The sequence below is a fragment of the Rhinatrema bivittatum genome, chromosome 6 (assembly GCF_901001135.1).
Source record: "Rhinatrema bivittatum chromosome 6, aRhiBiv1.1, whole genome shotgun sequence".
In the NCBI taxonomy this organism is placed as follows: Eukaryota; Metazoa; Chordata; class Amphibia; order Gymnophiona; family Rhinatrematidae; genus Rhinatrema; species Rhinatrema bivittatum.
Genome location: NC_042620.1, coordinates 170,934,769 through 170,944,146, shown reverse-complemented (window position 1 = coordinate 170,944,146; position 9,378 = coordinate 170,934,769).

Sequence of the window (9,378 nt, the reverse complement as noted above, 5' to 3'; positions counted from 1 at the left end):
ACACAAACAGAATTCTCATGATTCCTTTACAACACATAACAGTTATTAAACAAAGTTGACAAAAAAGAAGACATAAAAAAATTAATAAAAGACATACATGTCAAAATATAATGACTTTCTTGTAGAGGACAAAGCTTCATGAATTCCATGTGGTTTTTAAACATTGTTCTCTGAATTCACCATTTTCTTTTCAAATAAGTATTCAGTTAGAGATGTTAAGACAGCCAATTATAGCAGAGAGTTTACAAAACAACCATTCATGGTTCAGCAATATGTTTGGTACATGCAAATAGGGATCCAATCACAACAAGGTAAACAATATTCCTCATCTCCAAAAGGAAAATGCTGCTAGACTAAAGAGGCCCATTCAAAATTATTGTTCATCCCCATTGGGTAAATTGAGTTTAAATTAAAAATCAAATGTTGTTCTTTAAAATTTAAAGAGGAGGATAAATCTCCCCCTCTATATGATTGCAATACTGAATCGATGATTGTCCAACAGAGATCTGCAAAAGTATGTTGATGAGTAAGACAGTGTTCAACAATTGGTGCATCAAATTTTCTGAGTGTTCAGTCGACTTCCATGTTCTCACAGTCTACCAACATAGATCTTTGGGCAAGTACACTGAACGATATATACCACATTCTTAGAGTTGCAATTAGCACATACCTTATGTTTGTAAATCACACAGGTTATGGGATGCTCCCATGTGGCACCTTGGAATGTTATCACACACATATCACAGTTATTGCATGAAAAATATTCAAGCTTCAGAAATAATAGATGCCCAAGTATAAATAATAATGCTCTCACCATACGATTCTTGATATTAGGCCCACATTTATAGGAAATCAAAGGTTCTTCAGAAAATGTTGAATGAAAGTTGAGAACATGCCACTGTTTGGAAAATGGCCACACTGATGCTGTTGCGCCCGGCCTGTCGCATCCTCGTCCCATGGCTGGCAGTTCTCACTTTCTCCGGAGACGTAGCCAACCGCCGCGAAGCTGCTCTGTGCCGCACTGAGCCACTGCACAGGCAGTGTGCTTAGGCACGTGTGTGGTGTTCTGCCTCCCTTAAAGCACCCGTGGCGGGAAAACAGCCCTGTTGCCTCCCCATGATATTAGGAGGTAGGCCCTATATCAGGCTTGCACTTCCTTTCTTTGATGCCTCTGCAACAGGTCCTCCTTGTTCCTGCTGTTCAGCCTACTCGTCTTGCTTTGTGAAGTGCTTGCCTGCCTGACCTCAGATTGCCTCTGGACTCTCTGCTCACTGCCTGACCTTGGATTGCCTCTGGATATTCTCTGCTCACTGCCTGCCCTGATCTCGGACTTTTTATTGGATTCTCTGCTCGCTGCCTGCCTGATCTCAGATTACCTCTGGATATTCTCTGTTCGCTGCCTGCCCTGATCTCAGATGGTTTATTGGATTCTCTGCTCACTGTCTGCCTGACCTCGGATTGCTTCTGGATACTCTCTGATTGCTGCCTGCCATGACCTCGGACTGTTACTGGACTCTCTGTTCACTGCCTGTCCTGTTCTCAGATGGTGTTCTGGGCTTGTGGTTATTGGCCAAGGACCTTCTCCTGTCTGCCTCTGCAGAACCGTATCTGGAAGATTCCAGAAGGCCTCTCCTACAACCAGCACCGCCAGTCGATGGTGAGGACCTACAAGGGCCATCCCTGTGGGTAGTAACAACCTCATCTCAGCACAGGGGTCCACAAACGCAGCAGGTTGCAGAGGCCATGGACCCGGCAGATCTCGCAGGCCTGCAGGCCCTTCTGGGATTGGCTAAGAGGATTCAAAAACAGCAACAGTGTCTGGAACTCCTCGCCAACTCCCTAGAGTGTCTAAGTGCTCGGCTGGATGCTGTGGACACTCCTACAGTTACACCCCCTCTGGAACTCTCTACTGCAGCAACTCCTGCACCCATGATTCGTCTGCCGTACCACCTCGGCACACAGGATATCCAGCACAGTGCAGGGGGATATCTGAACCAGTGCTTTATGCACTTCGCTCTTCAGCTCAGGCAATTCCCCAGGGTCTCAGTAAAGACTACATTTATCCTATCCCTCCTGGAAGGGAAGCCTTGGCCTGGTCCTCCCTTCTCTGGGAACGAGGGGACCTGCTATTTCAAAATTTGCAAGAATTCATCAAGGCCTTCAAGCAAGTTTTTGATGAGCTCGGTCGACTTGATACTGCTGGCACGAATCTCCTGCATCTTCTCCAGGGGACACGTCTACTCATGGATTATGCTATCAAATTCCGGACACTGGCCATCAAATTAGGATGGAGAGAGGACAGGCTTCGATGCATCTTCCTGGAAGGGTTGTCCCCCCAAATTAAGGATGAGTTAGCAGCCAGGGTTTTGCCTGATTCCTTAGAAGGCTTAATTGACCTAACGGGTTGGAATGATCACTGATTACAACAGCGAGCTTGGGAACTAAAGTCTCGACGACCAGTGGTATTGGCCCTGCCTTCTCTCACCCGCTGATTGGACCTTCATCCGCCACTCCTAACACTAGGCACCTTGAGGAGCCCATGCAACTGGGAAGGTCTCACCTCTGCTGAGGAAAAGCTTCACTGTTTTACCTTGGGCTGTGTTTTTACTGTGGCGAGGCAGGGACTGCCTCTGCAACAGGTCCTCTTTGTTCCTGCTGTTTGGCTGCTCATTTGATTCATGAAGTGCTTGCCTGCCTGACCTCAGATTCCCTCTGGACTCTCTGTTTGTTGCCTGCCTGACCTTGGATTGCCTCTTGATATTCTCTGCTTGCTGCCTGCCCTGATCTCAGACTGTTTATTGGACTCTGCTTGCTGCCTGCCTAACCTTGGATTGCTTCTGGATACTCTCTGCTCACTGCCTGCCCTGACCTCGGATTGTTACTGGACTCTGTTCACTCCCTGCCCGGTTCTCGGATGGTTTTCTGGACTTGTGGTTTTCGAGCGAGGATCGTCTCCTGCCTGCCTCTGCAGAACCAGATCTGGAAGATTCTGGAAGGCCTCTCCTATGACCAACACTGCCAGTCAATGGTGAGGACCTACAAGGGCCAACCCTGTGGATAGTAAAAACCTCACCTTGGTACAGGGGTCCACAAACGCAACACATCAAAATGACTAAATACCTGTGGGTTGTAAATTTTTGTAAGTTCCCAATTTGAGTAAATTTTCTCCATTGGAATCAAGTTCCACAGCTGTTTGAGAGCTGTTTCAGTAGATTGCATTGCTCCAAGCAGAAACCATGAGTGTATAAAAAGAAAAGAGACAATTTGTAGATCATGTTTACCATGGTCCCAAGTGGGGATTTTCTGGGCATGTTCCTATTTTTATATTTTAATCCTTGGGGGCCGACATACTACCTTCTGGCTTTCCCACAGGTTAGCGGCATCATTCACAAACAGGTTTTCTTCCCATGTAAATGAGCTGGGTAGAAAACTTGCCTGTAAAGCTGAGCTTCTGGGATGGCTAAAGAAAGATAATTACAAATGTGTAAGTCTTCCTTTCCTCTATTAACAGAATACTATTCACTGAGACACTGTTGAAATGACTTTCATAATAAGAGAATCTACGCTTTACAATGACTTATTTTAGTACCATCAATTTTTTGGACATTACCATCAAAAAGTAAGATAATGTACTTAGTACTTGCATTTATAGAAAATCAAGTGACTGAATTGTGGTGTTTACTGCATTATGCAGGTATTATGAGTTGGTTCTGCAGTATACAGGAAGTCCTCGACGTATGATGTTTCAAGTTACAATGATTCAGAGTTACTGCGCTTCTAAAGTGACACCTATTATCTGACTTATAACACTTGTTTTGACTAAGACACTCGAGCATCTTCCAAGAGGCACACATTGAGATGCTAATGACCATGAGATCTGGAGAAGTGATGTCAGTAAGAAGAGTACCAGGAATTCCTCCCCTCAAAACAATGTCAGTGTAATGTCCTCTAGGCATGCCTCTTCTTCCACCAAAAATTCTCTATTATGGTGAAAATAGAATACTGGGCCTTGGTGCTGGAGCCAAGCCCACACTTACAATATTGTTTTTATGGGACAATTGGTTTCAACTTACATCATTTCAACTGAAGACGTAGTTTTCAGGAACCAATTGTGTCTTAAGTCGGAGGATTTCCTGTATAAGCAATGTATAAGCAATGATGTAGGATTGCTATCGGGCTCCATGTCACAAAAAACATGCTAATCCAATTCTGGTGTTACCTCAATATATTCCTGGATTTGTCATTATTACCATTATTATCTGTCTTGAAGAATTCAGTGTTTTATATTACTTGTATGTAAATGACATACTGTTTTATGTCCCTAGTGATGATGATGCATTTCCTATGCAATCATTCTTTTATAGTATAATTACTATTAATGAGTGGTTACATATAAACCATTTAACTCTTAATGTGTCCAAAACCAGTCTTATGGATTGGTAAAATTCCTTCCCTCCAAGCACTTCCGGCATAGCGTCCCCCTCTGTGCTGCATGAAAGGGTCCTGTATAGTACTTTCTACAATCTGGAGCTCCTCTTATAGGCCCTGCTGCCAGGACTTCATGGGGCACTGGCTGATGACATCACATCCTGTCTAGGTATATAAGGAAGTCCTTTGCAACCAACCAGCACCTCAACAACATTTTGACCTTGCTTCTTCTCTACCTTCCTCAATACTTGCCTAGACACCGACCTCACTAGTTATCCACCAACCCTGACTGTTGCCTACTCTTGAAACTGTCTAAACTCTGCCAGCCCTGACTTCAGTCTGCCTTGGTCCTGTCTGGTTCATCATTCCTTGCGCACCACCAGAGAAGTCTACTGGCCACCAGAATTTGCGGGTTCAATCCAAGGGGGAGGGGGCCAACCAGGCGGCATGTCAGGTGCTACCTGCTAGGGCCTGATGCATGATTGCACACCCCAGGCTGCGCCAACCTAGCAATGGCCCAAGGGCTCACATTTCCTGGAGCATGACAGTTATCTAGTTTTAATTTTGTGTTGGTTTCTAACCATGACAGGTAGTAACAGAATCTAAAAACTTGGGTGTTGATTCCAAGCTTTTTTGCTATAGATAAGACTGGTGGTTGAGCACTTTTATAGACTAAAAGTGCTCAAACCATTGAAATATTTGTTAATAATGTCATTGTTTAGATCAGTGTTACAGGCAATATTGCTTGGACAGCTTGAGTACTGCAGCAGTCTGTATTTTGGATTAACAAAGAAGCATAATAGAGCACTGCAACTGCTTCAACATGTTGTAGCATGTATATTAATGAAAACATCACCTACACAGCATGTATCACTGATACTCTGTGAGCCTCGTTGGTTGTCTGTTGCTTACAAGGTTCATTTTAAGTTGTTGGTGATAGTTTTTAAGTTACTAACTACTGATAACCCCATGTTCTTTAGGCAATATTGTGAAGAGATATTCTCCTGCAAGGGTGCTTAGATCACAAGACCAGGATTTAAGTGTACCATCTATTAGATTATAAATTATATACAACACTCAGGAGAGCATTTAGTTGTGTAGCCCTCACATTGTGGAATGCCTTGCCTGCATATTTGTGTGCCATAACAGATGTTAGGGTATTTAGAAAGCAGGTAAAGGCATACCTTTCTACTATTCTTCTAAATTTACATTGATGTTTTATATTGTTTTATCAGTTGGTTTATTGCAGTTTTATAGTAATTGGGTATACTGTTTGTGTCTAAATTATAAATATGACTATTATTATCTGCATTGATGGTATTGTGGAGAATGTGGAATATAAAAGCTGCTAAATAAATACATATTTATTTTATTTATTTAAACATTTTATATCCCATTACATCAAAAATGAATAAAAGCTTACAAATTTAGTCACATACATAATCCAATAAAATCACATACATAAAACATAACAAAACATAAAAACAAATTATAAAATAATTTAAGGAACAAAGAATAGTGTAATAAAAAGCAAGGAAAAATGCTATTCTTTGCATCCATATCTCATCAAATTACAATTGCATAATAATATTTCAAGGCATATCTATTTTTTATAACCATTGTCACTCAATTATCTGCAACATTTTAAACCAGTTAAAAAATGCCATCATCACATCATCTTAAAAGCCTCCGTGAATAAAAAGGCTTTCAGCTGTTACCTAGAAGTTTTAGCTGGATAACTTAGGGGAGTTCAGGGGTAGATATAAGTTAGCTAGATAAGTTATCCTGCTAACTCCAATATTCAGTTAGCTGGATAACTTATCTATATAACTCTGGTTGTGCTTAGAGTAGTCCTAAAGTTAGCCAGATAAAATTATCAAATTTTTCTTAGTTTCGCTGGGGTTTTGTCAAAAACATTTCCATTGAATTTGGAGGAAATTCGATACATTCAGTGCAAATTCATTACAGATTCACCTGTTCATTGGTATTGCCTCGGATCACCCAGAAGCCAAGGAAGAGGAGAATCTTTAAAACACATCTCAGGACTTCTCCAGACTCAGACCTAAATGTCATACCTTCTTCTTGGATAAGGAAATTTAGCAAATCTATCATAAGGACAGATTATTAACATTATATTTGTGTTATCAAATTTTCAAAATCAGTGGGAAGGAATTTAATCTTTTTTTTATAAAGAATGTTACATGAAGTGACACTTTTATTGATTACGTAATTATTAAAGCACATGGGTTTATTTGAATATATGAGGGAAGATATGATAGAAGTCCACAAAATCATGAAAGGACTTGAATAAGTTAATGTAAATCAGTTATTTACTCTCACAGATAATAGAAGGACAAGGGGGCACTCCATGAAGTTAACAAATAGCTCATTTAAAACAAATTGAAGAACATTCTTTTTCACTCTGTGCATAGTTAAGTTCTGGAATTCATTGCCAGAGGATGTGGTTACAGCAGTTAGTGTAACTGGGTTTATAAAAGGTTTGGATAAGTTCCTAGAGGAAAAATCCATAAACTGCTATTATGGTTGTTAATAAGTAATAGTAGCTTGTGATTTATCTAATATTTAGGTATTTGCCAGGTACTTGTGACTTGGATTGGCCACTGTTGGAAACAGGATACTGGGCTTGATGGACCCTTGGTCTGACCCAGTATTGCATATCTTATGTTCTTATATTCCCCTATGGTTTCTCACCTCAAATTCTATCCTGCTAGAGCTTGGGCACTAGAATGAACTATGACAATTGTTTTAATTGTCTGCAAATCCATGTACAGAAATTCTTCAATAGGGCCCAATTCAGTAGATATCTTACTATAAGTGGCAGGCAGTATTCATGAGTATTTCTGACCTTATCTTAAATCAAGGCAATCTGAGATGGCATCTTTATACTGTGCTTTGTCTCAGGATACTTCAGTTTGAACCTTTGGTCAGGTGAAGTTGGATGGCTCTTGGTGTATCACAGAAGTGATATTCTCAAACATCACTGAAAGTACCTGGGGGCATATGGAACTTTGTTAAACACTGCTGTTCAAGGAGCTGCATTACAAGATGCAGCATGAGGTTGTCCTTCTACACTCTGTGGACTGGAGACTTGAGATTTCTTAGCATGACCCTCAGGTGTTGAGTATGAAGAAGAACCAATAAAATCCCAAAGTTAGGAGATTCATAGGTGAAAATGAATGGCCACACCACTTACTGATCCTTATGGATAAGTTTAGGTCAGGTCAGGTAAGGTCAGGTCACCATGTAATTCAAGTTTAGATTGCCAAGACCAACAACACAAAGCAAACACTGAAACTGCTGCAACTGTGTAGAGCGAGAGAATTAGGAAATCTGGCATATGCAGATTGATTGATAAGATGTGCTGTACACTGTGTCCAAGGACAGATTACTAACAGCAAAATCAGTCACCCCCTAAAAAAAAACCCAATTCACTGCAAATACCCAGTACAATTTTTAATCAGATGCTTGCTTGTTTTGAACAGACATCTGCACGTTTTCCTTCAAATGGAAGAGGATTTGAGAATCCCAAATAAACAAATGAACGAAGAGCTGTTTGTTTCAGCTAGAATGTTTCCAGAATGGAATTGTTCTTTTGTGGCATATAAGAGAAAAAGAAACTACTTTTTTTTCTTCAAGTCTCACTCTGACCATAAGAAATGTATGAAGACTGACAACGACCTTTTTTGAAAAATGAGAGTGATGAACTTATTGAGTATGTGCAAGACTATGGTTTTATTACTGTCCAATTCTTCTCGCAGCAGATGACGAGGCTATGAGATGCTGCTGTAAGTTCTTGGCACTGGTATTCTTCTTGAGAAGCAGCCATGTAGGGGAAATCACAAGTTCTTCACTTGTATGAGAAAGTCTTCAAATCAGGCACTGATTGGGCACATTTTCAGAAAACGGATAAGTTGTTGAGTTTCCAAATGGGCACTCCTTGCACGTAGCATGCCTTACCACTAGCAATTATAAAGTGATAGGTGTCCTGAAAAGAAATCAAGTAGGCATCCTCCTGATCCCAAAGTTGAGGCAAGAAAATAACGAGTGTAAAGAGGATTAAGGAATTTTGTTATATCTAGCAAATTTCTTACTAGTAGTAAAAGGCGGCAGTTTATCCTTCATATAGGTATAACACCTACACAGGTGTGCTAACATTTTCTGTCAATGAGGCTGATGTACTGAAGTGTGCTGAATTTCTCTAGGTCTGCTTCGCATGTTAAAAATGCCAACTTTTGCTCTGAAGCTGGGCTTAGGAACACAGTTTTCTTTTTAATGCATGAAGCAGTATTTCAAACTTTGTTAGTTTTGCTTGTAATAAACATATGCATGTAAGTTTACTCTTGTGAAATTTCATGTAAAGTAAAAGTTAATGGGCTGCTGCAATGCTAAACTTTGCAAAACAGCTCATTAACTATGTTTTCAGTGCTAAAATATACATTAAAATGTCTTTGCAAGCTGGTTTTTGCAAAAAAACAGCTTTTTTGCAAATAATAAACTTCTGCGTGTTAATTTTCGACTTGCATACAAGTCTTATTAGAAAACTTTATGTGCATAAATTCACAACTTCTGCACACCTTAGGGCTCATCTCCCATATGTTTTTACCCTATTCTAGAGGACTGCAGAGGTCAGAGTTGGAGGTTGGGGAAGGAAATGATTCTGTCTATATGCAGATTTAGACCTATGCCAATTAGTGATAATTATGCTAGTAGCTTTAGTGAATTGAATACTTATCCACTAAGTAATGAATTGGTGTCACCTATTTATATCACACAGGCCACCAAATGGCCATCAGGTTATAAAGGCTTTCATTGACTCCTGACACAAGTCATACGTGAATCATCAACCTAGAGGTAAAAAACGATTAATTCCCATGCCAATCCAACTACTCTTCCCTTCCAATTTCCTTTGTTTTCTCATCTCTAAACCCA